Source organism: Protopterus annectens, chromosome 9.part0 (assembly GCF_019279795.1).
Source record: "Protopterus annectens isolate FY-2018-M chromosome 9.part0, PAN1.0, whole genome shotgun sequence".
NCBI lineage: Eukaryota > Metazoa > Chordata > Ceratodontiformes > Protopteridae > Protopterus > Protopterus annectens.
Window position 1 is genome coordinate 1,907,145,194 of NC_056743.1, and position 27,500 is coordinate 1,907,172,693.

The following is a 27,500-nucleotide window of genomic DNA, read 5'->3' on the forward strand; positions in this document are numbered from 1 at the left end:
AGCTAAGTATTTTGAAGAAATGCAGGTCTGTCTTCTCCTTTCAGCAATGATGGGATGGCAGTGGGGCAGAATCATAGCCCATACTGGTGCACTGTATCTGCCACAAGGTAAAACATTTCAGGTATACATATATTTTAGCTTTGTGTGAAATTCCCTGTTTCTGTTTGTCATCTTGGACAAGTTGGTGGGGATGTACTCTTGCAGCCCTAGTTAAGGTGTTGTATTCTAATGCCTAGTCTGTATTGCAACAATATGGGTATCATATCTTACCCACTTTTTAACTAGAACTTAATTTTCATAATGTAGACTTAGCAGGACAAACACTTTGATTCTGTGCTAGTAGCCTTGAAGCCCCAGGTTTGAACCCCAGAGCAGAGAAGGCTGAGAAGGGTTTGCAATTATACATAAACATCTTATACATTATTATACATAATACATACATATATATAATACATACATATTATATACATATACTGTCCTTCAACTGAAGAAGCCAAATGTCAAGGTTACCAACTTCTCAGGATGTGCCACGGCACAGGAAGAATCTGTGGTTGCCATAGTGCAGAAAGAAACTATGGGAAACTATGGGTGCCATGGCACAGGAAGAAACTGGGAGTACCATGGCACAGAAACAAAACAAACTGTGGGTACCATTGCAGAGCAAGAAGCTGTGGGTACCATGGCACAGTAACAAACTGTGGGTGCAATGGCACAGGAACAAACTGTGTGTACCATGGCACAGAAAGAAATTTTAGGTGCCATGGCACATGAAGAAAATGTGGCTACCATGGTAGAGGAACAAACTATGGTTACCATGGCACAGGAAGAAACTGTGGGTGTCATGGCACAGGAAACCCATCTACTGTCCACTAGCTAGTGAGAGGACTACATTATCACCTCCATGTTGAAGTCACCTAGCTGGTTGATATTAGTTGGATAAAGAGTCAGTGGCTCCCATTAAACATTTCCTCTGTATCATGATGGAATTTGGCTTATGCTGCACATATTTTTTATGATGCATTGGATTTAGTCTTTATGTTCATAGGTTCATAGGTTCATACTAGGCTATCTGCCCTAGGGCATTTATAAGCCTAGCCAGAATGTGTTTGGCTTTCGCCACCCATTTTAAATTTATTTTGCTATGCCCTTTTTTGAGGTTAGTATACTGTGCCTCTGTCTAACAGTGACACAGAAGTGATACCCGGGGTAAACCTACGATCTCCCATCCACTCATCAAGATTCCTCTTGAAGAAAGTCAATGAGGGACTCTGCCTAACCTGGACTGGGATTTTATTCCAGAGTGAAGGGAGCCTCTGGGTTATGAATCTGTCCCTCCAGCATGTCCTATTTATTTATTTCAGTGCTGAGGTTCAAGTCTCTCGAGCGCGTAGCTTGATGGGATTTGGATTTTCTGAGGTGCAGCATGTCCATTAATTCCGGTTTGGACATGGCTTTATACGTCAGGCACAGATCGCCTCTGAACAGGCGGTATGCCACTGAGTAGAGCTGGAGTTTCTTTAACCAGGCAGCATATGGCATCTGTTTGAACCCTTTGATCCTCTTGGTGAGGTACTTTTGGGGTCTTTCCAGTTGCTGCAGGTGTCTGGTAAGGTACATCCCAAAAGGGGCATTGTACTCAATTATGGGCCTGATGAGGGATGAGTAAAGAGGCACGATGACCTCCCCTGATCTACATGTGAATCCCTTCATGATTAGGTGGGCTATATAAAATGTTTTTCTAACCACTTTGGCCACGTGGTTGTCAAATGAGAGATTGCTATCAACTTGGGTCCCTAGGTCCCTAATTACTTCTTCTGTACTTAATGGATTACCACCTATGTGGTAATTTGTGGGCACTTTGTATTTGCCAAAGGGGATGACTATACACTTTTTGGCATTTAGCTTGAGGCCATGGCTCTGGCACCAGTTGTCTGTTTCTATGAGGCCCTTTTGGAGGATGCTTGAGTCGGCTGGAGAGTCGATTATGGTGCCCAGTTTGCAGTCATCTGTGAACTTGGTCAGCCACAGTCCTTCCGTGTTGGCCTGTTCCACCGAGAAATATATACTGAACAAGAGAGGTCCCAGGACTGAGCCTTGTGGGACACCACTTGTAACTGGTTTGGAGTCTGACATGGCTCCAGCAATTCTAACCATGTGGGTTCTGTCCTTGAGCCAGTTTGCAATCCATCTAGTGACATAGGGGTTTATATTTAAGCTAGTGAACTTATCTATAATGCCCGAGTGGGGTATTGTATCGAAGGCTTTTGCGAGGTCCAGGTTTTGGGTCCCAATCAGAGATTTGGTGGTGGAATACAATTACCACTTTGGGTCTCTGCTGAGAAGAGGTTACTAGCCTAGTGGGACTAATCTGGTCAACAAAGGATAAAATAAAAAATAAAAAAAAAAAAAAAAAGAAAAGAAAAAAAATCATCTCATGGTCTGACCATTTCGTTTTGGTTCACTGTCAGCCTGTTCTGTGTGAAATTCCTTGCTCTACAGCTGGCACAATGCTAAGCTGTAGCCTGCTCAGCACAAATACTTTACATCCTGTGTGATGCCAGGACCTTCAGGACTGTAGTGCTTGAAATGCAGAAGAATTGGTTAATGTCTGCTATGGAGCATTTACAGTGAGCGTTAGCATCTCAGCGCTGAGCTATGCATGCCTGATTCACTTTGGACCACAAGAGTTACAATGTAACTTTGAGCTCCATGACCTAAATTGGACTGGGCATAGCTTAGAGTGCAGGTGGCATCACAGTGGATGGCTCAAGGACATGCTTGACCTGAACAGCTATCTTTAGGTTCACAGACAGTTACTACGAATGAAGTCCAAGAGACCAGTAAGGAGTGTAACCCAATCTCCCATTTTCACTCTTTGGCTCAAGATCATACAGTAGCAAACAGAGGCTGAGGGAATCAAACCTCTAGACTTTATAAAACAGTTTGGCAACAACTCATAGCCTTAATCCTCTGCATTAACTGCCAGAATCTTTCACATTATAATGCAGTCAGCACAGGGGTCTGACTGCAGAGATGATAAAATCAGCAAGCAAAACAAAGTTGTATTGTTAGAAATGAATTCATCCTCAAGTCTTGGTGAGTACCTTCATGAGGTGGATCCTGTTTTTACAAAATCTCACCAAGATGACACTGATACATACATTGTATTTTATATAACATATATCATGAACAGAAGTAGGTTAAAAATAAAAAAGATAGCTGGGTAAACAAGTCCCAGGTTAAAAAAGTGCCCAATCCTGGTAGGTGCACTGGTGCCAGGACTGTAAAAAATGACAGTGTAGAATCCTTGAGACACAGAAACATCCCTAGAATGGGGTTAGGGTAGGCACAGGGGGAGGAAACTCCCTGTTGTAGAAGGAAGTAGTAGCCCACAAAAACTTACAGGCTAAAAAAAAGCCATAAAGATGATAGAGTGGACTATTGGGGGTAAGAAAGACATTATGTATTGCTAGTATTATGCAAGAAGCCCAGAATTTCTGGATATAAGATATATAAAAAGATTAGGAGAGAAATTAGAAGAAAGAAAAATACTTGCACAAGAAAAACTGCTAAAAGCTTCAAATACAAATGTGTTTTAATTAATACAACAGATTCATTCAAAAATATATAGACCAAGAAACCTTGAGCCGTTTGAAAAAAAAAGTGATTAAGGAAATGTGAAAATATAAATAAGAGACTCTAGAGACTTTTGAAAGGTACAAATAAGATATATAGACATGGGAAAGGAAGAGAGATCTGATATGGTGCAATATTTATGCAAAGGTGAAAGTCAAACTAAACACAGAAAAAGCAACCTCAAATATATTTAAAGAGAAATACAGGCAAAGGCACCCAGATATAGAAATTTTCACAATATAAAAAATAAGCTCACAGAAGATTAAGAAAGCAGAAATTAAACAAATAGAAGCCGAAGTTATGGAATACCTGCAAAGAGAAGGATTTAGTGTACAAAGTCTAACATGGGTTATGTCACAGCACGATGGAACAACAAGTCCCCCAGAGTAGGGAGGAAAGGGTAGTGCAGGAGACATCTGAAGAAATATGGACATTGGAAAGAAAAAGAGATTTAATATGCTGCAATATTTATGGAAAGATGAAGACAAAACTAATCAACACAAAAAGTAACACCAAAGATATTTGAAGAGAAATACAGGGAAAGGCATCTGGATATGGAAAATTTTACAAAACAAAAAATAAGAAAGCAAATGGGAAAACAGAAGAAGATTAGTGATGGAGAGGGTAAAGAAACAGAAACTGAAGTTATGGATTACCTGCAAAGTGAATGATTTAGTGTAGAAAATCCAACACAGGTAACATCACAGCATGATAGAACAATGAGTCCTCAAATTAAGGAGAAACCAGTGGAGCAGGAAACATCTGATCAGTCACCATATGAAAATACGTTGGAGTGGGATATTAGAGGGCGACTTTTTGTCACCATTGTTCTTTTGTTTTGCCCTTAACCCATTAATATATCTACTTAAGAGATTAGGTCATAGTTACATTTTTGCTCCCAGACAACAAAGTGGAAAGACTTCTCATCTCCTTTTTGTGGATGATTTTAAAACTGTATAGACCATCAGATGAGGGGCTAAAAGCACAACTAGAATTGGTCAAAACCTTCTTAGATGATATAAGAATGTCATTTGGTCTTGACAAATGTGCAAAAACAACATTTAAAGCAGGAAAGTTGCAGCACAAAGAAAATATCAGTCTGAGACAGGAATGTGATATAAAGGACTTGATCGAGAGAGAGATTGAGAGAAAGAGAGCGAGAGAGAGTAAATGTTTGGGAATCAATGAATGATTGACAATATCATAAACAAAATGTGAACAAAACTCAATGTGGAATAGTTTAGAAGACTAAAATTAATACTGAAAGCAGCTCTGACTTTTAGGAACAAAGTCCAAGCTATAAACCAATTTGCTCTTCCTGTTCTAGCTTACAGTTTTGGGGTGATTGACTGGTCCAAAAATATATTGGATCATCTCGACAGGAAAACAATAAAAATAATTCATGTTTATCAAATAATATATAAAAATTAGTGTACACCAATATTATATATTCCTCATTCTGAAGGAGGCCTGGGCCTCCTCAAAATTGATTACATGCATAGATAGATCTGCAATCATAGGACTGCATACATATCTATAAAACTCACCAGATCCAAACATAGTAAAAGCTTTGAAACATGAAGAGAACACATCTAAGATGACTTGTAGGTTTAGTTTATCAGAAGAATATTGGTGTCAAGCAGGAATGGAAACCAATCCAGAAGTAGATGAAAATCAGGCAGCAACTGAATGTGCCAAAAAAACAAAACAAACAATCTAAGGAGAAAGATCAGATGAGAAGGAAGAACTGTGGAAAATGCAGAACTGTAGTTGCAAGTACAGGAAACTCCTCAAACAACCTCTTGTTGATCAGGATCTGATACAGGAATGGTAAAGGAGAGGTGAATTTAAACGAAAAGATGAAAGGTTGGTATTAGTTGCTCCAGAATAGTGGAGTGCAAACACATTTGTTTAGAAAGTCTGTTGAACGGGTCTATGTTATAAGAACGACAGATCATACTCTCAAACACTCACGAGCGAATATTTAAAAACGCGATTGTTTTTTTTGCACTACAGTGAAGATCGGAATATTTGCCCTTTCCTCACTGTAGTGCAACCTCAGAGTTGGAATATATATTTATAGGGGAGTGTGGGGGGCACAGCCTCCCACAATAGCAATTTTGAGTTTTTAAATATTCGCTCATGTGAGCGTTCCAGAGTTTGATCTTTTGTTCCTATAAAATAGACCCTATTAAACATGTGGCAGAAACAAATAAATGCAGGTTCTGTAAAACAGAACTGGAAACAGCTGCAGATCTTGTTGCTGGCTGTGATATACTAAAGGCTGAAGGCCTGTATACTGAAAGGCACAGTGGCCCATCACAGAGGCACATCGCCACAGTGGTCAGTAAATCCTTCTACGTCGCTCACCTCATCACAAAAGGTTTCTCATCCAGAAAAAAAGAGGTCATTGTTCCCCTCTACTCATCACTCATTAGAACCATTATAGAGTACAACACCCCTTTTGGTATGTACCTCACAAGACATCTACAACAACTGGAAAGGCCACAGAAATACCTCACAAAGAGGATTAATGGCCTCAAAGAGATGCCCTACGCCGACCGTCTCAAAAAACTCCAGCTTTACTCTGTTGCATATCGCCTACTCAGAGGCGATCTCTGCCTAACATACAAAGCTATGTCAAACCCAGAGCTGTTGGGCATGCTCCACTTAAAGAAATCCCAATCCCTCCGAGCTACATGCTCTAGGGACCTAAACCTTGTCACCACAATAAAAAGAACATGCTGGAGGGATAGATTCTTGTCCCAGAGACTTCCCATACTCTGGAACAGACTACCTATCTATGTGAAACAGAGCTCCTCATTAGCACTCTTCAAGAAAAATCTTGATGACTAGATGGGAAATAGGAAATTCACCCCAGGGATCACTTCTGTGGCTCTGCCCGACAGTGGCACAGGAAAATAATTTTATTGGGTGGCGAAAGTCAGGGTACCTTTTTGGCTAGGCTTATATAGGCCCCAGGGCTAATAGCCTAGTACCTACCTATGAACCTATAAGGCATAATAATGTGGCATAATAACTGTTGCACTGGGGATTGTGCAAAAATTATAATATTGAAGTAGGTGAAAAACACTGGAAACATGAGCCCCAGAGCATCATAGAAAATGATGAAATCTACATCACATGGGATCACCCATTACCAACAGTTCAAAAGACAGATGCAAGAAAACTAGATGTAGTGGTCCATGAAAAGAAGACAAAAGAAGCGTTGATCACTGAAATCGTTACACCCAGTGACTACAGTGTTACATACAGAGAAACACAAAGTCATAAAATACAAGGATTTGCAGGCAGAAATGAGGGCAATGTTAAAGAAAGATACCCAGACAGCTCCAATAGTAGCTAGGAGCAATAACTTCTCATAAAAAGAATTTATGGTCTTATTTAGATATGCTACCGATACATGTAACTCCATATGAATTGCAGAAGGAATCCGTTTTGGGCACATTGTGGCCTACTACAAAAAACATTTTTGGCTAACATAAATTATTGAAACAGTACTAATTTAATGAAGTTTAATCATACTTTGACACAGGAATGGGATCTATTCCTGTGACGGTATTAGAAACCCAATAGACTTGAAGAAGTTAAATCAAGATTAAGACTGCTTTCTGAAGCCCAGATTACATGGTTCGATTCTTTCCACTACTATTTGTCTACTGTATGACTCTGAGCAAGTCTTAACTAGAAAGGGTTTGCAGGTCACCCAAGAAAAGAGACCCTTGAGTTCAGTGGGCTTACCTGGCTAATAAATGTATCACATTAAAATAAAATCCACAAGTGTTGCATGTACTTGTCCTGTGAGGTTACTAGGTAGCCAAGCAAACTAAGCTTTTCTTTTCCAGATGATTAGGAAGCTATGCCTTCCAGATTACCTGGCTACTCAGAAAGTTTATCTTCTTGGGGATGCAGTCTGGCTGTTCAGTTCTTTGTTGCCAAGCTTTATCTCATTCAGATCACAGTTCCCATTCACTGCAATTAGTATTATTGAATCCTCATGTCTTCGGCCCAGTATGACCTATGACCTCCTGCTACCCAACTCCAATGACTTTATAACACTTGTTTCTTCCATGTACATAAATACCCATGACTTAGACATTTGTCCTACTAGGTTAGATGTTCTAGGGCCATTCCTTTAGCAGACTGTCACTGCATGTCTTTGGGACTGAGTTTTTTCATTTTCACTTAAGGATAACTTTGTTACTCATGCCAAGCAAAAGGTTGTTCCAGACCCTGACAAGCTGGGCAACTACAGACCTATCCATGTCTTCCCCTTTTTTGCATAAGGTTTTGGACATGGTGGTTTAAGTGTACTTAGAATCTTGTCTCTGAGACAACAGTATTTGCAACTCATTCCAGTTTCGCTTTCATTCTAGATACAGCAACAAAACAGCCTTTATTAACCTTCCCATCATGATAGACCAACACGATTTGTCTATTCTGGTCCTGTTGGATTTCTCATCTGTGATTTCACACAGTGGATCTTGGAATCCTGTTGAACCATTTATAAGCTTACTGGATCTCATTGGTACAGTTTTGGGTTGTTTTGCATCCCTAACTTTCTGGGAGTAGACAAGCAAAAATGTAATGCTAGTGGTAAATTATTGTGCTTCCTTCTCTTTTTCTTGAGATGTACCCCATCACACTAGACTCATTGTTAGCCACAGTGTGTATATGCTTCCACAGAAGGTGTTGTAAGAAGAAGTCTGCAGAATGACTGCTATGTTAATGACATGTATCTCTATTTTTCCTTTCCTCACAAATCCCTAGCTAACATTAGCAGATTGGCTGGTGATCTGAAATGCATCCATGACTGGAATGCAAACAATCATCTGAAGGTCAGTGACTCAAAGATGGCAGACACAACAACTTTGAAGGATTTGTCATCTCCAGTTTTGTCCCCTAACATAATATTCTGTGGTAGTAAACTGGAATTTGTCAAGAAGGTCTGTATTCTGGGTATTGTGTTTGACTCTGATTTTTACTGTTGACAGACCTTCATGTTTTCATCTCAGGAACATCTTATTGCACTTTCAGACCATCCAAAGGTCAAATCACACACTGATGTTCTTGTGACGACATGAGGTATTGCCAACTATACCAGGAGAAGCAGGGCAGTGGATGTGCAGCATATGCCAGCACAACTAGATGGAATTTTGGAAATAATTACATGTCATTTGTATATCAAACTTGATCTGTACAGATGCTTGTGCTGACAAATGTATTTGTAAAGCTGATTGTGTTAAAAATGTACCAACAGTGGGTCCTGTTGACAGAAAAGAAATATTCATGCATGCAGTAACTGATTAAATGTATGCATTGTAACTGTAGAAATGAATACATTGCAACAGAGGATACTGGAAGAGAAGAGGTTAATCTCAATCCATCTGACTTTGAGAAATAATAAGAAGTTAAATCACTGGGCCAGGGCCATAAAGATGTTATCTCACAATTTTGAATGAAGCCAGAGATACGATGCCTGTAAGAAGCAGAGTTTGTTAGTCTCTGTAGGAGGAGTAGACGTGTGTAACTGTTTTTTGACTTCCAGAAGCTGCAACAGATCTGAGCAAAGCTCTTATGTGTGTAGCATCGACATGTAGGTGCTAAATCCTGGCAGTTTCTAGCAATGGGGGTTGCATGGGAACCAGAAGTCAGATGACCAGATGTATGTGATGTAATTCTGTGCAAAAATAATGTTTTATTGTTGCTGAGACTGAAGTCTCAGAGCAGTCTGTTTCTTGGAACCTGACATAGCAGGATCCCTCACCTACTTCATCTTGCCTTGCACTAGTAAGTGACCAGAGATAGTAATTCTCTAAATGAGTTAGGGAAATATAGTGAGATTTGTTAAGTACTGTTTTTTCTGTAACTGTGTGAATCTCTTCATCTGTATTATTTTAATAGTTCCTGTGATAAAATTCTGGTGTTTACTGAAAATAGATATTTAGTATTTTCATGTTCTTTTATTATTTATTGTTAAATATATTTAAACGTTTCATTGTGGCTGGCCCTTTAGAGAACAGTTTCACATTTGAGAGTACTTATATCCATTAGTGACACTGTGGCTACTCTGAGGCCTGGCTGTTTTGTCAGCATTACCATTTGTATTAATATTAATTTCAATCAGTATAACTGGGTACCTTTGCAAGAGATTTAGGTAGCAGGTTTTGTAGTGTCCTGTGGCAGGGATAACTACCTTATAGTCCTGGCAGAAGGGAGCACAGTGGTTAAATCTGCTCCACAGCCTTTCCCAGTTTTACAGAACCAATAAATTCACTCCTGAAAGACCAAACGCAAAACACAGAAAACTGAAACAAAAATTAAGAAAATTATTTTATGCAGGAGGCAAGCTTCCCTGCACCTCCCACACCCCCTGAAACTTATTTATATCAACTTTAAGATTGCACAGCAGGGCAGAATGGCAAATTCCCACTCCCTGCTGCAAAGTGATCTTGCATAGACGCATGTCGGCAAAGCCAGCAGCACTAATGTACGAAGCATTCAATATTCTGAACATGACACATTAGTGACTACAACCATTTATAGCTATGCTATATGGAAAAAAAAGTTTACCTTGTGCAGCACTTGATATGCTATACCGAAATCAGCTTGTACATATCAGAAGTTCATGGGTGCTGGAACCATAGAGCGAGGAGGTGCAAGAAACACCCCACTTTCAACAGCTGGCCAATATGCCCTCAAACTGACTGCTGGAGTAGAGATTATGTGGAATCATTCGCACTGGCATTTCTGAGATAACTGCAAGCTTAGACAGTTTGAAAAAGATGATTTGAGTAATAAGTCATCTTTTTCTGCTGCCCAAGCTCATGGTTGCCATGGAAATGTTTCTGAGTCATACAGGTCAACTTCTTTCATCAAACATTTTTGGATACAGCCACAAATATTAGGGGAATGAAGTCTGAAAACCAGGGACAATTTTTAACTATTACTTATTTATTTAAAATTTTAACAGAACAGGTTTTGCATCAACATGCATTTTCTGAACAGCAGAAGTACGACACTTTAATAGTAAAGGGCCAAAATCTAGAACAGATTTAAACATTGTTCTTATAAATTTAGAAAGGTGCTAGAATAAATAACAGGTTTGCATTAGTTTGTATTTTCTGAATGATATAAAGTCTCAGACTCAAATGTTTCATTATTTAGTGAGAACAGTCCTCAACAGTTTGCCAGAAAACCACAGATTTTATGTGAAACAGACCAAAAATATGAGACAATCATCTGGACAGTCTCCAAAATTCTGGAGAGTTGAGAGATATGATCCTAAGTGATTTACCAGAAAATCCAATAATTTTAATTTTAGATGTTCAGCAAAATTCTGGACATTTTATTTATTTATTCATTGGCTAATTGATATTTGTTTACCAGCTAACTGGGCTAGTTTGCTGACCCTTTTCAGACACAACCTGGGATCAAAAGGAGTAAAAACAACATGTCAAAATGTATAATGAGACATTACATTCATGTACATGCTTTATATGGTTGAGAAGTATGTTCTACAAGTGAAGTTTAATTTCCATAAGTTGGTGTAGAACTCTGTTTATTTTCTTTCACCCACTGAGTAACACGATAGGCTTTCACTCTCCTGTTTGTTCACTAGCCTGTTTGAGGCATAATTTCACACACAGGTACATTTCACTTGAGCTAGACTGACTTTCAATGTAGGAATCATTTTGTTGTATTTAATTATTCATTATTCATTAATTCTCTTACTTCCACTTTATGCTATTCAGGATCATTATGGCTGTCGGCAGAGATGTCCTGACAAGCTATGGAAGTAAGCCATAAAAACAGTTTAGATTCATAGGTATTCCAAGGCCAGTGAATCCTATGACCATTCACACCTTGACAGTACCCTCCATCTGGTAGCACCTACTTTTTCCAGGAGGGCCATACCAGTAAAGCCCAGACTAAGTTTGTCACCAGTTCATGTTTAAAGTAAAATAGTGAATCACACTGCTTAACATGTAGGGAAAGTGTATTAAGGTATGGGAGGTGCTGCCTTATAAGTATACATTTCCAGTGTGCTGTAGTTATCTGTTGGTGAAGATTTAGGTCCCTGGTTCTAATATTGGTGGAGATATTAGACATGCAGAGCCACAGAAGGTCCAGGACAACTGAGTCTCTAATGGTGCAGTAAGCACGACAGATCTTCCCTGAAACATCTGTATGACACTGAATAAAGAGAGAGAGTTTCCAGCCTCTGTTGGTAGCTTAGGGACATTTTAGGCATCTACTTTTATTGCTTTGGAGCCTTTGGTGTTTTTCTAATTGTTTGATATGTTTAGTGAGATACATTGCAAAGGGGCAGGGGGTGCTGTACTTGATAATTGGCCTGTTTGATGTTGATCAAAAAGCAGTGATTACTTCTTTAGGCCATGCTGATATCCCCTTGGCAATTAAGTGAGCTAAACAAAAAGATGTCTTCACAACTATTATTACATGATAGTCAAAAGAGAGGGAGCTACTGGTCCAAGTTTCTAGGTCCGTAATTAATTTTTCATTTTGTAGTGGTGTGTTGGCAGTACAGTATGATGAGGGATGAGTTGTTTACCAAAAGTAACGCTACACGTTTTACCTTTTAGTTGGAGCTCATTGTAATACATGGAGAGTTTACTAGGAAGACTGTATCCAGGAGACTTTGGGTGTCACAGGGTGACTTAACAACCTCCAGTTTGCAATCATCTCCAAACTTTGTTAAGTCAGAAGTCTTAGCTCTCCACTTGTAGATCTGAAAAGTAAATAGAAAAAAGGAGAAATTCAAGCACTGAGCCCCAAGGGACACCACCGGTCACTTTCATACTTACTGATGACACATCTGAAGTAATTAGATTTTATGGGATGCCAGCATGGAGAATGGTGCTGAAGACTTTGCCAGGTCAAGATACACTATGTGCATTGCATGGTCTCACCTTTACAACCTCTGAAACCAAATGCACTGCATGGTCACCATCTCTACAACCTCTATAACCATATGCACTGCATGGCCACCATCTCTATAACCTCTTTAAGCACATACACTGCATGGTCACCATCTCTACAACCTCTATAACCACATGCACTGCATGGCCACTAGCTCTATAACCTCTGTAACCACATACACTGCATGGTCACCATCTCTACAACCTCTATAACCACATGCACTGCATGGCCACCATCTCTATAACCTCTGTAACCACATACACTGCATGGTCACCATCTCTACAACCTCTATAACCACATGCACTGCATGGCTACCATCTCTATAACCTCTGTAACCACATACACTGCATGGTCACCATCTCTACAACCTCTATAACCACATGCACTGCATGGCCACCAACTCTATAATCTCTGCAACCATATACACTGCATGGTCACCATCTCTACAATTTCTATAATCACATGCACTGCATGGCCACCAGCTCTATAACCTCTGTAACCATATATACTGCATGGTCACCATCTCTACAACCTCTATAACCACATGCACTGCATGGCCACCAGCTCTATAACCTCTGTAACCACATACACTGCATGGTCAACATCTCTACAACTTCTATAACCAAATGCATTGCATGGCCACCATCTCTATAACCTCTGTAACAACATACACTGCATGGTCACCATCTATACAACCTCTATTACCACATGCACTGAATGGCCACCATCTCTATAACCCCTGTAACTACATGCACTGCATGGCCACCAGCTCTATAACCTCTGTAACCATATACACTGCATGGTCACCATCTCTACAACTTCTATAACCACATACACTGCATGTCCACCATCTCTATAACCTCTGTAACCACATACACTGCATGGTCACCATCTATACAACCTCTATAACCACATGCACTGCATGGCCACCAGCTCTATAACCTCTGTAACTACATGCACTACATGACCACTATCTCTACTACCTCTATAACCACGTGCATTACATGGCCACCATCTCTACAACCTCTGTAATTATGTGCACTGCTTGGCCATTATCTCTATAGCTTGAAGAAGTTTACCAGATTAACTAGACAGGATCTACCTTTTGCAAAGCCGTTCTGTTAGGTTCATGTCTAATAAGAGTCTTGATGTCACAGTTTATGAGATCAACTATGATACACCCCATGGTTTGCAGGTGAGATTTGTAAGGCTGATAGGACTTCAAATAACCAGGTCAGTTGTAAGACCACTCTTAGGAAGGGGCATCACCACTGCAGTGGGTCACTTATCAGGGACACAGTTAGTAGCTAAATATAAGTTAAACAGCTTGACGAGTGTCTGCAAAGGAATATTTAACTCTGTTATCCGACCAGCTATATAATATGTAGAAGTAAATAAGGATAAATGAAAATACTTTTTTCCAAAGTCCATCTGAAGTGTTTAACAATATGAAGCTTCCCATCACTCTTCTGTGGTGGTTGCATTCTGCGTTGCACAGGTAAGTGTGTTACAGCACTATTGCACTTTGGTCTCCAACTTTGAATCTATGGCTACTGAATCACATACTCTGCAGGTGTAACATTAACTTCATTTGTACGTTTCTATGAAATTTCTATGCAGTCATTCCAAATGTAACATGTTTACACTATACGCATCTTGTGTCACAGATATGCTACTGCTATGACAGTAGATGGTAAAAAAACTGCCCCTTTAGACCACTAAGTACCCCTTTTGCTTTTCACAGCCGCTTCTCTCAGTAGCTTCTGTGCACAAGTTATGTATGTCTGTCTTGGGCCTACTTAGTGCCATGTATTATTTGCAGAGCTCTGAGCCTCTAGGCACAAGAACTCTGAACAAAGTCTAAAATAATGGGGGCCAAAGGCCCAAACGCAGACACAGATTACAACTACAGACAGCTGCTAGAATTACAGGATTTGTGTTAACATGCATTTACAGTAGGATACAGAGCCTGAAACTCAAAGGTATGTCATTATTTAGTGTCGTCCATCCTCAGTGATGAAAAACCACAAATTTTATGAGGAACAGGCCAAAAATATAAGACAAAACCTAGACATTCTGCAAACATCTGGACAGTTGACAGGTATGTCTGGCTGTTTGCTTAAATGATTAAGGAGCTGTTAATGAGCTCAGCCCAGTGGTGCAGTGTTTGATTACCACAGCTTCCATTGCGTAACTGTCTGACTCTGAGCAAGTCATTTAACCAGCCAGCACTCCTTGACTGAGTCTGAGAATGGCTCATGGAGATCAGTGCTCTGCCCCAGGAAACACATAAATATATATCTTATGTGATGCGCATGCAAGACTGTATGAAACAGTTGATATTAGCACAATTATTGATAATTTTTTACTTTCTTCTGTCTGTCTGTCTGCTAGACTGGGTACAGCCTGAAAAGTGCCACCAGATACTGCACTTAAAATGTAAAATAAAATAAAATGGTATATAGCAAAATAATGTAACAAACCAAGAAATATCTCTACTTTGCTAAGCTGAGACCAGTTTGTAGCATTCATAGGTACGTCTGTACACCAACAGCACTTCCACATATGGGATCGCAGAGAAGGATATGATATGAAAATTCAGCAATAATGAGCATGTACATAGCAGAAGGAAAATAATATAATATGTACAATATTTGTGTGCACCATAGCACCTATGTACAAATATCTACAAAGAGATGAATGTACCATAGCCAGCTCACTCTGAGAAATGTGAAATTTTTAAGATGAAATAATTGAAACAATGAATAATAGAATATAGAGAAGTAAAATTATTCTGGATTGTTATAATACATGCACTTATAGCTGTCTTTAATTAAGCATATGAGTTTTATTTTTTTGAAAGACACTGTATTCTGAGAAGTTGGATGATGTGCAGATAGTGAATCATGAAGTGCAGTGGATTAGCAAGGAGGAAGTAAGGATAGCTATGAAGAGGATGAAAAATGGAAAGGCTGTTGGTCCAGATGACATACCTGTGGAAGCATGGAGGTGTTTAGATGAAATGGCAGTGGAGTTTTTAACCAGATTGTTTAATGAAATCTTGAAAAGTGAGAGGATGCCTGAGGAATGGAGAAAAAGTGTTTTGGTACCGATTTTTAACAATAAGGGTGATGTGCAGAGCTGTAGTAACTACAGAGGGATTAAACTGATCAGTCACAGCATGAAGTTATGGGAAAGAGTAGTGGAAGCAAGGTTAAGAAGGGGGATGATGATTAGTGATTAGCAGTATGGTTTCATGCCAGGAAAGAGCACTACAGATGTGATGTTTGCTCTGAGAGTGTTGATGGAGAAGTACAGAGAAGGTCAGAAGGAGTTGCATTGTGTTTTTGTGGACTTAGAGAAAGCATATGACAGGGTGCCTAGAGAGGAGTTGTGGTATTGTATAAGGAAGTCAGGAGTGTCAGAAAAGTATGTAAGAGTGGTACAAGATATGTACAAGGGTAGTGTGACAGCGGTGAGGTCTGCGGTGGGAGTGACGGATGCATTTAATGTGGAGGTGGGATTACACCATGGATCAGCTCTGAGCCCTTTCTTATTTGCAATGGTGATGGGCAGGTTGACAGACGAGATCAGACAGGAGTCCCTGTGGACTATGATGTTTGCAGATGACATTGTGATTTGTAGTGAGAGTAGGGAACAGGTGGAGGAGACCCTGGAGAGGTGGAGATATGTTCTAGAGAAAAGAGGAATGAAGGTTAGCAGGACTAAGAATATATGTGTGTGAATGAGAGGGAGGATAGAGGAATGGTGGGGATGCAGGGAGTAGAAGTGGCGAAGGTGGATGAGTTTAAATACTTGGGATCAACAGTTCAGAGTAATGGTGAGTGTGGAAGAGAGGTGAAGAAGAGAGTACAGGCAGGATGTAATGGGTGGAGAAGAGTGTCAGGAGTGATTTGTGACAGACGAGTACCAGTAAGAGGGAAAGGGAAGGTCTACAAGAGGGTAGTGAGACCAGCTATGTTATATGGGTTGGAGACAGTGGCATTGACAAAAAGGCAGGAGTCAGAGCTTGACGTGGCAGAGTTAAAGATGTTAAGATTTGCACTGGGTGTGACGAGGGTGGATAGGATTAGGAATAAGTATATTAGAGGATCAGCCCAAGTTGGAAGGTTTGGAGACAAAGCCAGAGAGGAAAGATTACATTGGTTTGGACATGTGCTGAGGAGGGATGCAGAGTATACTGAGAAAAAGATGCTAAGGATGAAGCTGCCAGGTAACAGGAAAAGAGGAAGGCCTAAGATAAGGTTTATGGATGTGGTGGGAGCAGACATGCAGGTGGTTGGTGTGACAGAGTGTTAGAAAAATATGTATTTGAACATATAAAGTGTTAGTTTAAAAGCAAATAGTATGTAATGCATTTTATTCTATTTACAATATGGCAGTAAGAATGATCTTACATGTAATTGCTTGAAGCTTTGGAGCTGCAGTGTGTTTGAACTCTGACCCTGGCAGTAGCCAGCTCATCAAGCTTATGTTTTTCACTAATGATTATCTGCTGGGTCAGGAAAATGAATGTACAAAGCATTGAAAATCTTTCTTCCTTCCTCTGAGATGGTTGGCCTTGCGAATATTATCAGAGATAAAGCACAGCTGCTAAAAGTAATGTTGCGAGAAGAACAAAGAAGTGTATTACAAGACTGAACTGACTATTGTATTCGAGCAGGACTGAAACCTTGAAAGAATAACATTTACAGAAAGACATTATAACTGACCAGGTGCTTTGCAAGGCTGTATTATTCTCATGGGAAAACTTTTAAAAAGTATAACATCAGCTTTTTCTTATGAATAGAATATTGTAGACTATAGTGATGTAGGTGCCCTGTGACTGACCATGTCAGTGAGGTGGGCACAGCTTGAATGTATGGTGTATAAAATGTAGAACATTTCCTGTATCATGCCAGACAAAACTCTATACTTGTATTGTATGGTATTTTGCCTCCTGGTGTACACTAGTAAAGTTTTTTGCATCTGAGCCTTTTGTGTTGTCCTAATTTGTTTTTATTTAACAGTTTGGTCCATTCTTTGACCGGAAACCCTCAACAGCTACAGATCAGAGTGTACCGGTGGTCGAATACTGCACAGGAGAAGCTACCGAAACGGTTCTTCTTGAAGCACAAAGACCTCCGACTGAATTGTCGTTTTGAGAGGCTGGCCACTTTTCTGATATGCGGCCGAAGAGCGGTCTCAAACTGGTTGACCCAAGAGGCTAAGGTAGGAAGATTTTTGCCTTTTTTCTGTTTTAGATCAGGGACTAGGTTACAGTAAATGTTATTATCATAGATTTGTTATGCAGATCAGGGACAAAGGGAAATTACTGTATATTTTGTCAGAGATCAGGGAAACAGAATAAGGTAGGCAGTTATTCTAGATAAACTGTGTAAGGAACTGAGATACCGCGTGGTAAAAAAGGGTTACGTAACATTTTTCTTTTGGCATGGGAAATCAGTGCACTAAAAAATCGCGAGATCCGCCCCTAACTGATGACGCAAAATATATGCAATTACAACGAGCAGATAGTGTAAGGTATTATACAAAATGGGTTAATAAATACGAATTTGATGGTAAATTAAATAGAATTTCGTTAGTTAAACTTTTAAAACAGCTTAAATCTGACGCAGAAGGTCAGGCAAAGAAACAACGGCAATTAGGCATTCCTCAGGCACATAGGTGGATTGAGGAAGTGAACCGAAGGGAACAGAAAATTAAAAATTCAAAAGCATTATTTTTAGACAAAGAGGATAATAATACAGTAATAGTGATGGCCCCTCCCCCTCCGCCCCCTCAAATGCCTTTTTTTAGGATATGAAGCAGGAGGACAGGCTAGTCCACCTCCACGTTATCCTGAAGTTGCAGGAACATTAAAACCGTTTGTTAGAGAACCTATTGAAACTAGATCCCGGACACGTAAAACACTTAGGGACGCAGATTTGTATCAAATAGGGAGAGACTCACTAGAAGAGAGTGAAGAAATCTGTCCACTAATCGAGGTACCAAACCCTCAGGCAGGACAGGAAGGGCAGGACCCAACTCTCCTAGTGTATAGACCATGGACACCGGAAGATATTCGGAAAGCTACAGAGGGAATCCCTCATCCGAAAATTAATTACACAAAGTTTTTACAAAATTTACACGGTATGAGACTAAGTTACCATTTAAATGGGGAAGAAGTAGAAAAGGTAGTTAGACAGATTTTGGGTCCAGACTGGCACATGATTTGTGGCGCCTGGAACTCTCGTGACGCACAACTTAAACCACTCCTACATAGTGACGCAGAATTAGACACCAGAGTGAAAGGTCTTACAGACCAAATCTCTGAGAAATGGAAACCTAGAGCAGATTGGACTTGCATTAACCAATGCATACAACAAGATAATGAAACTGTAGATGGGTACTATGATAGATTATTGGAATGTTTCAATAACCATAGTGGTATGGCTATTCCTGAAAGCCAGACAAATGATAGCTCATATGAACAGCAACTGAAAAATGCGTTTTTAAAAGGTTGCATTGCACCTATCAGCAGCTTTATTGCAAAGCATATGATAGATCATCGAACAAGTAGGCTACAAGCCTTACTTGAGTATGCTAGACATGCTGAAAGACACTTTAATAGTAAAAAGAAAAAGAAGACACAGGTCTTCACAGCAGAAGACGGAGCAAAGGTTTTCGTTGTACAGGGGGGTAAAAAAGGTAAGAAAAATACTCAGGTTAATAAACAATCTGACAAAAGGTCAGAGGATTTTGAAGAGAGAAAAAAGAAAGGTGAGTGCTTTAAGTGCAGTAAGAAAGGACATTTAGCAAGGGATTGCAGGCTAAATAAAAAGGCGACTACAGAAGATAAAGATAAAGGTGATGAGGACTGACTATATGATAGTAATAACAATCAAAAATCATCAGGAAAGGTTAACAGACAAAGGACAAATGTAAATATAGTGGAAGGAACAGAGGAAGTGCAAGTAGATATAGAGGATGAAGAAAGTGAAGTTTTAGACTTAGCATTATTGAGCTTGGAGCTCTATTTGGCAGACACAAAACCGGAAGTTACACTTCTGGTGGAAGGAAGGGAAGTGAAATTCTTGTGTGACTCAGGAGCGTCACGAACTTTGATACACCCTTCAAAGTTACCAGAACATTCTGAATCACCTGACTATATATTAGTGAAAGCAGCAAATGGACAGCTATATAGGGAGCCACTCTCCCATGATATAGCAATAACTGACCCTGTTTCAGGTATGACTCAGAAAAGTAAAATTGTAGTTTCTGCAAAGTGTCCAGTAAACTTACTGGGAAGAGACCTCATGCAGATATTTGGCATAGCGGTAGTTCCCACTATGCAGGGTATGGAAGCACAAAGACAAATGGATACTTTTATGGTGCAATCGGAGGGTGAAGCTTATTATTGGTACAGCCAGGATCTAGTTACGACTGGTCCAGGGGCAGTAACCGAGGAACTGATGAATGTAGCCATCAGTAAGGCCCTCTCCCTTGACACTGATCAACAGCATTTGTTACATTATACTCTATACTACTGCAGTATGCCAGGACCTGATAACGAATATGAGCAAGAATTGTCCAAAAATCATGCTAACAGATTAGTATTACGAACCTTATATTGGGATACTGAGGGAAACAGTGTAGTAAGCTGTTCATTACCTCAGGAATTCATGAAACTGTACAAATCTAATAGACTACCACATGTCAGCTTGACAAAGAATAAGGATGTGAGATGGGCAAACTTAGGAGAAAAAGTAACAAAATGGGAAAAACAAACTGATTTAGAATTATCAGAACAGGGAGTACAAAAACAGAAATTGAATTGGCTAACACAGACACGTCCAGCTGTACACTTACAACATAGTGAAGACAGCTGATTAGCATTCTTGTTAGAAGAAGAAAAAAAAGCCTTGTGCGATATACCAAACATTCTTTGGTCAACAGGAAAATCAGATGTAGGACTTATTCGAACAACAGGTCCAGTAACCATTACACCAAAATCAGCATTTAGACCACAAAAAACACAATACCCCTTGAGGAAAGATGCAGAGCAAGGAATCAAGCCTATAATAGCAGCATTACTCAAGGAAGGAGTACTGGTAGAATCTTTAGATTCACCATGTAACACCCCTCTATTTCCTGTTAAAAAAGGAAACGGGGAATGGCGGATGGTACAGGATTTACAAGCAGTAAACAATGCAATAATACCCAGAGCACCTACGGTGCCAGACCCACACACCTTGTTGAACGATTTGAAGCCACAACAAAAATATTTTACTGTGGTAGATATAAGCAATGCTTTCTTTTCAATACCTATACATCCTGATAGCCAGTATTGGTTTGCATTTACATTTCAGGGTAAAAGATATACCTATACTCGGCTACCACAGGGATATTGTGAAAGTCCAATGATATTTGCACAAGAAATGGCTAGCAATCTGGCAGGATTTACTCCACCAGGAGGTAGTCAGATTCTACTTTATGTAGATGACATCTTGCTAGCAGCCCCCACCCAACAGCAATGCAGGGGAAGATACAATAGCATTATTGAAATTTTTAGCAGCAGAAGGACATAAGGTAAACAAAAGTAAGTTACAACTTTGGAGAAAACAGGTTAGATACCTAGGATATGTAATATCCAAAGAAAGTAGAATACTAGACGAAGATAGAAAAACAGCAATTTTACAGGCACCTAAACCAACAACCAAGAAGGAAATGATGCCCTTCTTGGGAACGACTAATTTTTGTCGAAGTTGGATATCGAACTATGCTTTAGAATCTGCTCCATTGGCTGATTTAATATATAAAACACCAATGGCAGCACAAGATGTATTACAATGGACACCTGAAGCAGAAACAGCTTTCTGCAGACTAAAACAATTGATAGCTTCATCATTAGTTTTAGGACTTCCAAATTACCACAAAAGATTTTTCCAAACCGTAGATTGTAAACAGGGATACATGACGTCAGTTCTGACGCAACAGCATAGGAGTAAACAACGCCCCATAGCTTATTATTCCTCACAGTTAGATCCAGTGGCAAGATCATTGCCTCACTGTGTGCAAGCAGTAGTCACAGCTGCAATGGCAGTACAGGCTTCGGCCTCAGTGGTGTTATTCCACCCTCTCACTCTGAGAGTGCCTCATGCAGTCGCGATAATTTTACTGCAAGAGAAAATAGCATATCTATCTCCTGCTAGACATCTTTCTTGTATGACCATACCGCTGAGCCAACCTCATATGGTAATTGAACGTTGTACAACATTAAATCCATCAACGTTGCTTCCGACTCCTGTGGATGGCACACCACACAGTTGCCTGCAGGAAATTGAGCAAATAACTTTGCCCAGACAAGACCTCACTGATATGCCCTTGGATGATGCTGAGGTGACATTTTATGTGGACGGTTCATGCAGAAAGGGTCCTACGGGGAAGAACCTAGTAGGGTATGCAGTAGTCACAAATACAGAGATTTTAGAAGCCCAACCCTTACAGCATAACCTGTCTGCTCAAGCAGCAGAATTGATAGCCTTGACACGAGCTTGCACTCTAGCGAAAGACAAATGTGCAAACATATATACTGACAGTCAGTATGCTTTCTCTACAGTGCATGTTTTTGCGCAGCAATGGAAAAACAGGGGAATGATAACATCTACTGGCAAACCAATTAATCATGCGCAACTTATTTTGAACTTGTTAGATTCTATTCAGTTACCTACCAAAGTAGCTATTTGTAAATGTGTAGCTCATACAAAACAACAGGATTCGATTTCAAAAGGTAATGCACGAGCTGATGCAGCTGCAAAGCAAGCAGCCTCAGACTCAGAAACTTTACTTTTGAATGAGGAATTACAACCCTCTGAGATTTTAGATTTAGAAATGTTGAAAACAATGCAGACATTAACTACAAAAGCTGAAAAACAGAAATGGGAGACGAGGTGCAATCCTCAAAAATGGACTGTACATCTCCAAGGAGAAAAAGCCAATATTGCCGTCTAATTTATTTAGATATGCAGCTTTGTTGAGCCATGAGCAGAGCCATGTCTCAACAGGGGGGATGGTACAGTTAGTAAATCGAATATTCCAAACATATGGATTCACGAACTTTACACAAAAATTTTGTGCAGCATGTCATATTTGTAACAAACATCATGCACAGGGAGCATTCAAACCCAAGCAGGGGAGTTTTCCTATACCACCATATCCATTCCATACTATCTGTATGGATTTCATAGAACTGAGAAAATGTGAAGGGAAAAAATACTGTTTAGTAATTATAGACATGTTTTCAAAATGGGTAGAAGCTTTTCCTACTAAAAATCATCCGGATGCAGCAACAGTGGCAAAAGCCCTAATAAAAGAAATAATTCCTAGATTCGGCATACCGGAAAGAATCTATAGTGACAATGGGACACACTTTGTTAATCAGACAATTCAGCAACTTGGGAGATTCTTTGGGATCTCCTTGAAGAATCATTGTGCTTACCACCCACAGTCTGCAGGACTGGTGGAAAGGTACAATGGAATCTTAAAAAGCAAGTTGAGGAAGTTAATGAATGAAACACAGAAGAATTGGATTTGCTGTTTGTCTTTGGCACTGCTGAGCATGAGAACAGTTCCAAATGTAAAGGGTTTGACCCCCTTTGAAGTGATATTTGGAAGGGCATATTATGTGCCACAGTGGAAAGCTCTCATGCCTGCAGAGCTGGAGGCTGACAGCTCATTAGCTAACTACATGAGGAAATTGTTAACAAATAAAACTGTTTTGCAGTTGAACTCTTTTTCAGATAAGGAACAGACCAGACCATTAGAAGTGGTGCTGACCCCTGGGTCCTGGGTGTGGCTGAAGGTCATAAAGAAGAAGAACTGGACAAGTCCGAAGTGGGAAGGCCCGTACCAGGTACTGTTGGCGATGCCTACTGCAGTCAAAGTTGCTGAGAGGTCGTCCTGGGTCCACCTGACGCACTGTAAACCGGTAAAGAATTTTCAGCTTGATAAACATTTTGTGACTGATACACAACAAAGGCAGGATGGCCAAGAGCAAAATGAGTAAAAATACAAACCAACCCTGAAGATATTGTTTAACCATCTTGCTAACTATACATCTATTGACTATGATTGTGGTGACTTTCCTTTTGTTGTGGTTTTTCCTGCATATAACCGTACAAATGAAAGTGGAGAAACGTGATGAACTGTCTATAGACTGGCATCCAAACTTTAACACATACCTAGCTATGAAGCGTGTATATGTAGAGACTATGAACGTTTCAAATTGCTGGGTTTGTACTGCTATACCAACAACATATGGAGGGCTGTTGATGTCCGCTGTCCCCTTGGGGATAAATGAGACTTGGGAAAACTTACTTTTTGATACAGGTTCTGTGAGATCACAGGATAAGATTGCATTGTATTTGCCTATTACACAGAGAGGAATTGTTTGTTTCTATAAAAACGACACACTCCAAGTAGGTTGGAGTAACTGTAACATAACTGTATCTTATAAATGCTATATTAAGGCTAAAGATAAAACTACTAGTTGTAGCACAAATTATGATTCATATTTGAGCTTAATGAAAACAACAATAAAAGATGTGCAGAGAAATCCTGAATTGCTTAAACAATTGTCGGTTATAGACAAGAAAATGTTTCATTCAGAGTTAACCCACATCAGTACTAAAGTAGAAAACTGTTATTTTGTTTGTGGGAAAAAAACATACAAATGGCTACCTGAGAATTGGTCCGGCAGTTGTTTTTTGGGTTATCTGGTTCCAGCTATAAGGCATACTGCAGAATTACCTCTAGGTAAGATACGAAACATAAGAGATGTATCCCGAAAACCTGGAAATTCAGTCGAAAAACCTGCAAATCCAGTGGGAAAAATCGAAGCTGGTTGGAAGGATCATCCATCCGTGAAGGATAAAGAAAAATTGACTCATATGGACTTGAGTGATAGTGTTATATCCTGGGCTGGAATATTCCCAGCCTATGGAGCAGTCAAATCAATCTGGGAGCTGAGAAAATTGTCAAAGCTTCTCGAAGTAATGAGTAATGCAACTTTTTCCGCTCTCGAACTTGTGACTGATGAACTGAATGCAATGAGAACTGTTGTGCTACAAAATCGAATGGCTCTTGACTTCACCCTAGCGGCGAGAGGTGGTACTTGCACGCTTATCAAAGAAGAATGCTGTGCGTTTATACCAGACAATTGGCATGAGATAAATGATCACCTAGAGGTAATACAGCAGGTATCAGCCATGACTGAACCAGGCCCAAACCCACTGACAAACTTTTTCCAGAGTCTATTTGGTGGGTGGGGTTCAATCCTAATGAATATTCTGATTGCTATTTGTGTTGTTCTGCTCTTATTAGGAGCATGTGTCTGTTGTGGGAATCCCTGTATGAAAAGATTAGTCAGAGAATTTGTTGATATATCTGTAACTGAGACTTTGTACCAAGACATTGAATTGGATCTATTGGTTCCAAATGAAATTCTTTCCGAAATATAAACCAAATGACTTGCCTAGTTGAAAGTCCTTGAAGGAGAAGGCTAGGGAACAATATGATATTGTTTATGTTTCTGAATAGAATAAAAAGTATTAAAAGGGAGGAAAATGTTAGAAAAATATGTATTTGAACATATAAAGTGCTAGTTTAAAAGCAAATAGTATGTAATGCATTTTCTTCTATTTACAATATGGCAGTAAGAAAGATCTTACATGTAATTGCTTGAAGCTTTGGAGCTGCAGTGTGTTTGAACTCTGACCCTGGCAGTAGCCAGCTCATCAAGCTTATGTTTTTCACTAATGATTATCTGCTGGGTCAGGAAAATGAATGTATAAAGCATTGAAAATCTTTCTTCCTTCCTCTGAGATGGTTGGCCTTGCGAATATTATCAGAGATAAAGCACAGCTGCTAAAAGTAATGTTGCGAGAAGAACAAAGAAGTGTATTACAAGACTGAACTGACTATTGTATTCGAGCAGGACTGAAACCTTGAAAGAATAACATTTACAGAAAGACATTATAACTGACCAGGTGCTTTGCAAGGCTGTATTATTCTCATGGGAAAACTTTTAAAAAGTATAACATCAGCTTTTTCTTATGAATAGAATATTGTAGACTATAGTGATGTAGGTGCCCTGTGACTGACCACGTCAGTGAGGTGGGCACAGCTTGAATGTATGGTGTATAAAATGTAGAACATTTCCTGTATCATGCCAGACAAAACTCTATACTTGTATTGTATGGTATTTTGCCTCCTGGTGTACACTAGTAAAGTTTTTTGCATCTGAGCCTTTTGTGTTGTCCTAATTTGTTTTTATTTAACACAGGGCAAGATGCAGAGGACAGGAAGAAATGGAAACAGATGATCCACTGTGGTGACCCCTAACGGTAGCAGCTGAAAGAAAAAAAAAAAAAAAAAAAAAAAATATATATATATATATATATATATATATATGGTTACCTATCATTCCATCGAAAGTTCATTCCATCTAAAGTTCATTACATCGAAAAGCATTTTGTGGGGGCTTCCCCACACCTAACTATATATATCAACTCCAGGGTCGCACAACATTGGGGAAGGGGGCAAATGCTTTTCGATGTAATGAACTTTAGATGGAATGAACTTTAGATGGAATGAACTTTCGATGGAATGATAGGTAACCATATATATATACATATACATATAAAAGACTGTATTCTGAGATGCTCTTTATCTCTGTCAATAACAGTTTCTATCTAACTGGAAATATATTGAAGAAAGCTTTTTCATTTATGGACAAGATGAATGCAGGTCTAACTAAATGTCATATTAATCTTCTCCAAATGTCTGTGATTTCTGTTATACACCTTTTTTCTTCTCTGTGAATTGTACTGGAACTTGTTTTAGCAGATTTACCAAAAAGTTTATCCTCAAGCGGTCACTTTGTACTTGAACCATATATTTATGACTCTTATTTTTTAACAAGAGTGTTATTAAAAAAAATTGCAGGCTTAAAGCCTGAACAAGCAATTAAGAGCACTAGTCAAATCCTCCAAAGTAAACTTCAAGTCCAAATTGTCTACATCTACTAGAGACAATAACCCAGATCTATTCAGAACTGGTGGTCAAGGACACCACATATACAAATGCCGTAGATATAGAAAACTTGTTGGCTGTCAGATTCAATGAAAACTTCACCCCTCTGTCCCCCCATCAGTAAATCAGGGCATTCCCAGTACCTGTACCCTTCCCCTTATATCTAGGGAAAAGGTCATCACTGCCCTCTCAAAGGCAAAAAATACAGCCTCCATGGGACCCGATAGCATCTTAGGATGCATCCTACATGAATTCAGGCAAGAACTTGCAGCACCATTAGGCATCCTATTTAACCAAAGTCTGAGTACTGGCTTTGTCCCAGCTGAGTGGAGAACAGCCATGGTCATCCCTTTGCACAAAGGTGGAGCATCCACTGATCCGGGAAATTATAGACCCATCAGACTAACTAGCCTGATCTGCAAGGCCATGGAATGGATTATCATGGACCTCATTAACAAGGACATTGGCAACCTCCAAACACTCAATCCCACACAGTTTGGCTTCATCAAGGGGAGGTTATGTCTGTTAAATTTGGTCGAGTTATTTGAGACAATCACCAAAGCCATGAACGAAGGGAAGATGGTGCAGACTGCCTACCTTGTTCTGGCCAAAGCCATCGACACTACTCCCCACTTGGGCATAATAGGTAAACTCTCTCAACTAGGCATCAGTTCATATGTTACCAGATGGGTAGCTAACTGTCTGACTGATAGAATCCACCTAGTCAAAATAGGGGAAGCCACCTCAAGCAGTAGATCCATAATGAGTAGCATACCCCAGGGTTCGGTCTTGGGTCTTCTGTTATT